This window comes from Macrobrachium nipponense, chromosome 40, assembly GCF_015104395.2.
Source record: "Macrobrachium nipponense isolate FS-2020 chromosome 40, ASM1510439v2, whole genome shotgun sequence".
Taxonomy (NCBI): Eukaryota; Metazoa; Arthropoda; class Malacostraca; order Decapoda; family Palaemonidae; genus Macrobrachium; species Macrobrachium nipponense.
In genome coordinates, this window is record NC_061101.1 from 17,455,725 (window position 1) to 17,465,724 (window position 10,000).

The window sequence follows — 10,000 nt, forward strand, 5'->3', positions numbered from 1 at the left end:
CATCAGGATATTTGTGATCATTTACTATGAAATTACTGCAAGTTTTATCATATATGGTAGATTATGAAGATTATGCCGATGTAAAACCGCCAAGAGTTGCCAACAATTCATATTGTTAGAAATTCTTTAGGCAACTCATCCAATAAAAGAAAGGAATACAGGTTACCGTTTTGTACCAAGTTATATGAAACGGATTCTGTAAACAGACACGAATCGCGTCCTCTATTTCCATTATTAAACTAGCCAATTATAAAATTTGGGGTCGTTAAGTTGCCAAACTAGGTACTGGACGAATTCTTTAACAAGCGAAAATCTGCCCAAAGAATCGTTGTCTTACACTTGATCTTGAGGCCTGGAGCTGGGCGGTTCTCTTTCGAGATCGCCATTAATAATTTAGAATAAGACTGCGCCCTCCAACTAAATAGCTTGGAGTAAGTAACTGTATTGATTGATCAATTCCATTTGTAATTTACTGGTCGATTCAAATTCAAATTTGTTACTTCTGTTTTGATTGGTTTTGTTGTAATATACTTATTATTGATTTTTGTAAGTTGTAATGTAAGTGTAATTTAATTTTAATTTAGGTCTGTTGATATTTTCTCTGTAAAGTAGGATAAAAATATTATTGTAATTATTTCATTTGCAGAATGAAATGTCTGTAACGACTTCAACGTCGTGACGTTACATGCCTCGTTCGTATGGTTGGTTGAGGTGTCAATGGTCTTATTCTGATTGGGCAGGCGCAAGCACCCTGCAGTTGCGCTACATTTCATTTCCAAGTGCTCTGCGGAATCGAGGAAACTTTAAAGTAAGTTCGCTCCAATTTGTGCCTTGTGGTATTTAAATTGCCTTCAAGGTCAACTCGTTCATAAATTGCTTCATTGTCAACAACCGCAATAAAAAAAAAAAAAAAAAAAAAAAGTGTCAACGAGTTTAGTTCGCGAAAGCTGAATGTTGGAATGCCTAACTAGTTGGTTCCGTAAATAACTCGTCGTCTAGAAAAGTGGCTATTATCAGTTATCGACCCAAAGTTGGTGTTTTGAAGCAATACTTCTTGTGTTCCATTTATCATAACTGGCTCGCTGAATTCATCGTTCGAGTGTTGTACTGCTGTTTTCTGTTCAATCTCGTAAACATGCCTCCCAGGAAAGTGAAATCTTTGACTCAGAAGAAATTTGGCATTGCCTTTGAGACCTGGACTATTGAAAGTTTAGATGCCGAGGCCATCTTAGCAGATGCAGAGAACGCCACTGTTGATGATCTAAGCTTATCATTGAACTCTCTTCGTGAATCATATAGTGATTTGAAAAGTGTCTCCGCAGGCAATCTGACTTGTGACGAAACTTTGAAAACATTGCGTGATGCGGGTGTTACCTTCCACAAGCTGAGGACGCAGATAAATGAACGAATGGAAAAGCTATCGGTAAAAGAGGACATTCCTAAGCATGCTAATGAGGTCAGCAAATCTAATTCGTCATTCGTCCAATTGAAGAAACTTTCTTGTCCGACGTGGGATGGTGAAGTTCGATCGTATAAAAGATTCAAGAAAAATTTCGAGCTATTAGTTCAGGGCCAGATGTCTGGGGAGATGGCGCTTTTAAGACTGAGAGAATCATTGCGAGAAAACTCGAAGAGAAGGCCTCATTGTTCAGTCGAAATCGAGCTTGGATGAAGCATGGTCAGCATTAGATTGTATTTACGGAAGGGGAAACACCATCCGTGAAGCAGTCCTCAAGGACGTCCATGACATTAGGCCTGTCAGAAGCGAGTCTGATGCAGATGGTTCTTCGTCGATTGGTAACGGAACTTACTGTCGCTAAAGAGGACCTGAGATCGGTAAACCGAACGTCTGCGTTAGGTGAGTCGGCATTTTCCATCGTAATGGAAAAAATTCCAGTAGAACTGCGCAGGAGAATCGACAGAAAAATTCTGGCAGACGACCTTGATGCTGAAGCCTCCTTTGATCTACTCTTAGGAATGGCCGACATGGCAGCCTCATCGAAGAAACAGCTAAATGCGAGGCAGAAGCTCATTCTAGTGACATTTTCAGAGAAGAGCCGACGATGGTCTTAAGAATTATCAGGTTAGCAGTAAGGACAGAAACATTGGTAACAGCGGTTCGAAAAGGTGTCAAGCCTGGCAAGAATGGAACGCCCAAACAAAAAGGGTAACAGTTGGAAGGAATCGAAAACCAGGAAGCCAAAAAATTCCCCATCTTCCGTTCAATCGTGTGTTTTTCATTCTATGGCTGATCACCTAACTTCTGAATGCAGTGTGTTCCTAGGTCTTTCATCCATAAAAAAGAAAGAAACCTTGAAAGAACATAACTGGTGTGAAAAGTGCTTTGGTTCTCACCCCTCAAATCAGTGCAGAAATAAGCACGTTTGTCAGGAGGTTAATTGCAAGATGCCAGACAACCATCATACTCTATTGCATGCTGCTTGCCTAGCTGCGTCAAGCCTGGTTTATGGTCCTGTTGATTACGAGAAACTCCGTCATCATCTAGGCCAGAACACAATGAGACCTAGTCATACAGCCTTCATGAAAAGGAAAGGGAATCTTTTTGAGGTTTCAGTTCTTTATGATTTGGGAGCCACTGTCTCACAGATTCTGAACTCGGTGGCAAGGGAAGCTTGTATCAAACCACCAGTATCCAGAATCAAGAACTTAATGATGAGGACTGCTGGGGAGAGCCAGCCACAAGATTGGGGACCGGCTGATCTTGTACAGCATCCCACTCTACGATGCAGAAGGTAACTTTCGTGGACTGCAGTTGATTGCATTGGTGTCGATTACATCGGTGAACTTGATGGAGGCAGTTATCATGCAGCTGCTGACATGTTCAAAGATGATGTCGATCCATCAGAACTTTTAGAGCCTGTTCACAGTGACATCGAGTTGCTCATCGGAGACAATCATGCCAGCATATTTCCGCGAACGGTGAAGACAAGAGAAAACCTTGTTTTAGCTGAGACTAACTTCGGGTTCATTCTACATGGTTCTCACGAGACATTTTTTGCTGCCAATTCTCATGAACCAAGTGTGATGCTGTCAGAGCTCCTTAACAGATGATGTTTGTGGTATATACTAAGGGCTGTGATGTGAAGGAACAGGTTAGAAAATATATAGTAGCCGTATGTTTCGTTGAAGTATTGTTTTTGAAAAAGCGAATGCGCATATTATCACGTTCGTGTTTGTACAGTTTTTTTCTAATGTATGTATTTGTATGGAATATAATTATTCATCCCCTGTATTTAGGATTGGTTATAAATATAAAATAACAATTCTGTCTTAATAATTTGATTTTTCAACCTCTTTCAAACTCGGTATAATTAAATAAACAAAATTGAAATGTGTACCTTTGTCCTTGTGTTTCGCCAACCTAGATTATGACTCAAATTCTATGACAAATAAAATTTCACGTTGGGGTGAAGTCAGCTGGGCAAATATGGCGATAAGGTCTCGTTTCTTCATGTGTGTGTGTTGTGTAGTGTGTGTGTGTGTGTGTGTGTGTGTGTGTGTGTGTGTGTGTGTGCGTGATTCATCATCAGATAACATTGACTCTGATATGGTTATTGGGGGAGATATCACATGTGGATGAAGTCAGTCGCCCAAATATCCTTTTATCATGATACTCTGAATATCTAAGCAGCTGTGTATTAAATATATAAATATATATATATATATATATAATTATATATATATATATATTATATAATATATATATATATATATATATTATATATATAAATGTAACGGCTGAGAGAGAGGGAGAGAGAGAGAGAGAGAGAGAAGAGAGAGAGAGAATATTCGCAATGTGCATATATAAATTTGAGGATTTTAATAGGAGGAGGATGAGGTAAACGTCGCGGTTACTTTTGAAAACAATTAAAGGGGACATGAGTCGCAAAAAACAGTGAACCGAGTCTATGGGGTCGGTCAAGTTTTATTCCCGTAGAGTTAAGTGACATCACAGGGGTAGAAAAGTGGAGTCAATTTGTGGGGGTTGAAATTGTTGGTTTTTTATTCCCGGAGAGTTTACGTGACGTCACAGGGTAGGAAAGGAAAGGGGAGTCAATTTGGGGTTGAGGGGTTTGAAAGAATGGTTTTATTCCCAGAGAGTTAATGTGACGTCACAGGAGTAGGAGGGTAGGGGTGAGGGGTGAGTCAATTGTGAGCGGGTGAAAGGGGTTGAAACTGGTTTTAATTGGTTTTTATTCCCCAGGAAGAGTTATGTGACGTCACAGGGGTAGAATTTAAGTAGTGATGTCAATTTGGGGTGAGGGGTTGAAATGTTGTTTTTATTCGGGGCCCGGAGAGTTTATTGTTGACGTCACAGGGGGTAGGAAAGGTGGAGTCAATTTGGGGTCAGAGGGTTGAAAGAATGGTTTTATTCCCAGAGAGTTACGTGACGTCACAGTGGGTAGAATAGGTGAGTCAATTTGGGGTGAGGGGTTGAAATGTTGGTTTTTATTCCGCCCGGAGAGTTACGGTGACGTCAAAAGAAGGGGGTCCCCAGGGGAGGAAAGTTAGAGTCAAGTGTTGAGGTTGAAAGAATTTTGTGATTCCCAGCCCAGAGTTACGTGACGTCCACAGGTAGGAAAGGGTAGAGTCAATTGGGGTGAGGGGTTGAAAGATGGTTTTATCCCAGAGATTACGTGACGTACAGGGGGTTAGAAAGTGGAGTTCAATTTGGGTAGGTAATCCCCTTATGATTTTGGTTTTTATCCCCTTAGAGTTACGTGACGTCACAGGGGGTAGGAAAGGTGGAGTCAATTTGTCAATTTCGGTGAGGGCTTGAAATGTTGGTTTTTCATTCCCGTAGAGTTACGTGACGTCACAGGGGGTAGGAAAGGTGGAGTCAATTTGGGGTCAAGGGTTGAAAGAATGGTTTTATTCCCTTAGGAAGTTACGTGCGTCACAGGGGTAGGAAAGGTGGAGTCGATTTGGGGTTAGGGGAGGCCACGCCCCCCTAATATGAGCTCATGTACGTACATGAGCTTGTTAGACAAATGGAGTCAATTATGAGCTCATGTACGTACATGAACGTTTCCTACAAATGGGAGTCAATTATGAGCTCATGTCCGTACATGAGCTTATAATACAAATGGAGTCAATTTGGGGTCAGGGGTGGGGTGGCCACGCCCCCCAGAATAGTGGAGTCTATATGGGGTCAGGGTGGCCACAACAACCCCCAGACAAGTGGAGTCTATATGGTGGGGTCGGGGTGGCCACGCCCCTTTGGGGGGGGGGGTTTGGGGGTTGCCCCGCCCCTTTTTAGGCCTCACGTACGTACATGAGCCAATCAGGAGGGGGGGGGGAGGGGGGTAGCCACGCCCATTGGGGGGGTGGGGGGCGGGGCTAGAAAGTGGAGTCTATATGGGGTCTTTTCCTCTACTAATACATAAAAATAATACTACGCATAACCACGAGTTTTACTGACGAATACTAGTTTTCATCGTTCAGTCAAGTTATGTAAATACTTTGACATTAAGAACAATTTTGAGAGAGCATAGCTCATACTCATAAACATCTCTTTATTATTGTTGTTATGTAACTGACCTTGGCAGTCGGTAATTTTTTCCTTAAGAATTTAATCATAGATATCAACGTTGGCGGTCTTTAATTTCGTTGTTTGACATGGTATCTCTCTCTCTCTCTCTCTCTCTCTCTCTCTCTCTCTCTCTCTCTCTCTCTCTGTGGTTAATATATATCTTAAAATTACCGAAAAATACGTTCAGATCTGGAGGGGTATATTCTAGATGAAAGGGAGAGAGGCGTTGTAAATTAAGTCTAACCAGTGTAGCAAATTCTATTAACCAATGCGGAGCAAATTAACTCAATTAAGCCAGTCCTTTGGCGAAGTTTGTAATTTATTACCTGTGCAGTTTCAAGGAAAATGGCAGATCTCCAGTTTGAGTGACGGCAGCTACTCTCCCGGATGTGGAAAATTGCCTGAAAAGGAAATTATTCCAGGCGATACAGTATTCCTGACAAGACGACGTTTTTAGAGACAATGTATTCGTGAACAACAGAACTGTGTCAACATAAGGGACGACAAGGCGGGAATAAGACTTAATTAATATGTCTGGATACTTAGTTTTCTAAGGGACACCTGGTAGAAGACACCAGCAAATCTAATTAAGATAGATACTGAGCCTTGTTATCTGACCGTAAAAGGAGGTAGGAAAGCCTAAAAAGGTCTGAAAAAGGTGTTTCGCTTTGAGTTAAAGATACAGAAATTTCAAGACAGTTTAGGTTATTTAGGTTAGGTTATTTAACCTATGATATATTTAGGTTACGTTATTTATGATATATTTATTAGAATAAAGATGTAAATAGATAGTGTGCATGTTAAACAGTACAGAAAAATTATTTCTATTAAAATATAGTGTATTTTTTAAACTTTTCATTGGTGAAATAACGGGCTATTTGACCGTTGATTTGAGCACGTTTTAACTTATTTGATTTACTGAATTTAGAGATAATATTTCTGTTCATTTATTTTGTGTATCCACTTATAACGAAGAATATACGAAGGAGTTTAATTTGTGTCCTCTTTATCTGAGCCTTGTTGTTGAATAATACTAATTACGAGTATTAATTACGAAGAATACTTCACGTTAAATTAGGAAATATATGTTTACAAATTCTGCATGAGGGGAAACTCTTCCACACGTCCGGAGTAAGCTGGATGACAGATCACCCCTTGTTATGGTACCGCATTGACTAGCAATATCCTCATTTGCGGATAACATATTTCTTTGAAAATTTCGAACGTTAATAAGAAAATAAAATTTAAAAAAATTGAAAACTGAAAAAAATAAAAGGTCCTGTAATGAAGTAAATGGTAGCCTGCCTGAAAAGGAAGTATGTAAAATAACCGAAAGCGGAGTAAAATATGGTGAAAACTTAAAGCTTAAAGACAAACACAACAACATCTTTATGCCACGTCATTTCAGAGTGAATTTAATCCCACACACTCATACGCACGCACCAAAGCAGAGCGGAAGGCGGCGGCATTCAGTCACTGCCGCCATCCTACTTACTGGAAAAGATATCGTCGGGAGGTTTGACTTGGTGGCCATACAATGAATGAATAATATCAGGCTGCTCCAAGGTGAGGTCCTTTTCACCAGGGAAGTCCAACAGAGGGAGGAACAATACTGTTAACCACAGTGGTAACTGCCCTGGGGTCCTTTACTGAATATACACCATTCCCTCAGTGCCTTAGGGGTCTTCAGTACGTCGAGATCGTACCCAACACTGAAGGCATGGTTTTAGGAAATAAAATAAAAATTAAAACCCTCGATGTAACACATTTTGTACTCTAAGTTATACGGTTTTGGTTGGGGTGGCATTCAGTCCAACTCCTTCCTGCTTCAAGTTAAAAGAACAGTAAATTCCGTAATTAAATGCAATGCAAACGTCATCAACAAAAGGGAAGGAGGGAAGCGGAAACTTGTACGGAAGGAGGAATAAAAGAGGTCCCATTGTTCGGTTGAATCCACAGCAGAGAGAGTATGCAAAAAAGAAAGAAAGAAAAAATAACTCCCTTCAGTGGGTTCCTCGTCAAGGTCGTTGGGATCAGGGGCGGGGGTCCAAAAAAAAGGGAAGGAAAACTGGGACATAACACCGAAATACATCTGACCCAGTCTGAATTTTGGGTTTGGGAAGATCCCTGATCTCGGGGATAAACGGGAAAGGGAAGGGAGAGAATGTTCGAATCTTGGAGAAAGGCGGAAAAGTAGCTAAGTCGGTTCCCACGGAACCGCTTGAAACCGGTCATTCCCATAACAGTATGTCAGAAATATAACTTAACACTTGAGAGGGCGTTTCATAGTTCAATATGTAGGACTTTTACGGAGAGTACTACGTTATAGACCTAACATACCAATTACAGACTGTAAGCTATGAAAGGTTTCCAACTATAATCAGAAGCAAATTGTACTCCACCAGGGTATATGACGCTATGAAAATGATCACAATAGCACTGGCTGAAAACAAAAATTTGAAAGAAATTAGAATCGAACTCCTTGTTCTTCCAGGAACCGCGTAAACAAAATGTTTTGAAAATATATCTTCCGTTCAGTGTCTATTTTTTCACTGTGCAATCATAGGCAAGAGCTAATTCTTCTCTCTCTCTCTCGCGCTCTCTCTCTCTCTCTCTCCTCTCTCTCCTTCTCTCTCTCTCTGAGGAATCATGAATATGAAAAAAAAAAATGCCCGTAATTTTTTGGTTGAAAGAGATCATTTTCGGCGAGAGCGAAGGCGGACCAGTAGTAGAGGGTCATCTACCATTACTCAGTGATGAAATGGCCCCAGGTCACCTGAGGAGCCGTCCTCCTTAACATGATGAATGAGATCTTCGATGTTTAGAGCTTGGGTCCTTTACAGATGAAGTACACATTTTTTTTTTTTCTTATCATGAAAGGTGTATGAAAACTAGGATGAAACATTGAATAAACTCATTCGAAAAAAAAGTGCTGCCAGTATCTTCCTTCATAATCGTCATCCGACAAATAAAATATTATTTTTGTCTACATTCTCTTTGGTAAATTCATTTGTTTCCCTATTTTATTTTCTTCAATTTCTTGCTTCTGTTCTTATGTTGTCTTTCTGTTGGTTTCTTTTATGCCGATTTGTCTATTTTCTTGGTTCGTTTAAATGTTGACAATTCATCTGTCACAGTTTACATTTGCTTCTAAATATTTCTCTAATTAAGGTTAAGGAACAATAATGCCTCTCTCTCTCTCTCTCTCTCTCTCTCTCTTCTCTCTCTCTCTCTCTCTCTCTCAAAACGGCGAAACAAAATTTTTACTTTTTCATAAGAGATTCTCCCATGACGACTACCCGACATGAGCAGATGCAGCATCTTAACGTTATCCTCTCTATAGCTCAGTAATTCTTCGTTTCTTGAAAACAATGGGAAAATTGCTTTCCTTGCCTTCTTTGGGGTTCCCTCCGGCCTTTGAGGAATGACTGTTGCAGAGGAAGCTCGCGCGGCGGTAACCCATGATAACTGCGATTGCAATTTCTGCGATATGGAGTTCATTTCAGGAGGAGAAAGCTCCTCCCGCCCTGGTTTGAGGGTGGGTGGGGAGGGGGGTCCTTTCGGAAGGAAGGAAAAGGAAGCGTTCGTTGGATATTTATTTGAAATGAGTGGGAAATATGGAGATAAATGTGAGATTTCTTTCATAAGTATGACATTAAAATTTTCTTTTTATTGCCATCGAAAGAAAAATGACTTCCTTAAATTATTCTGAGAAAAAAAATGAATGATTCAAGATTTTCTTGTGTAAGAAGCAAATCACTCTTTCTTAACTATATAAAACAGAAATATAATTCTCTGTAACTTAAAAGAATGAAAATAAGAAATCTTTGGATTCCAGTGAAAAAATGGAAACCACCAACCAAGAGGGAATAGAGAATGCTCAGTAATTCTAATTAAAGAGCAGTGCAATTTCTGTTCATCCTTATATGATAAAAAAAGGTCTCGAGGAGAAAAAAATAGAAGATTTTCTAAATTATCTGGAAGAAATCAGAAACCTTCTAACCAGCAAAACCAACGCTAGAAACTGGTGAATGAAACAATTTTCAAGCAGCCACACTGGTATTCTGGTCAGGAAACCTCAAACGGGGAGTATTAATCAATAGTGAAAGAATCTAGTAAATGCTTGTACGTCTATGTTGGGAATAGATATGGAATCCGACACAGTAATCAGTATATTATCATTCATTAGATGAGAAACCTAACCATATGGAAAAGAACAAGCCCACACGCCCAGTGGACTTGAAATAAATTCAAGTTTCCAAAGAATAAAGGTGTTTATTAGGAAGAAGCAAGAGGAAGTAAAGGGAAATGCAGAAAGAAGAGATACCACATCCTTCCTCCTTTTCTTCTTTTTTTTCTTTTTGTTCAACAATTACAAAAATAAAGAAACGGACTTTATAAGATAATTTTAAATAATTTTGTATTATTGCTAAAAAGTAACAAAGT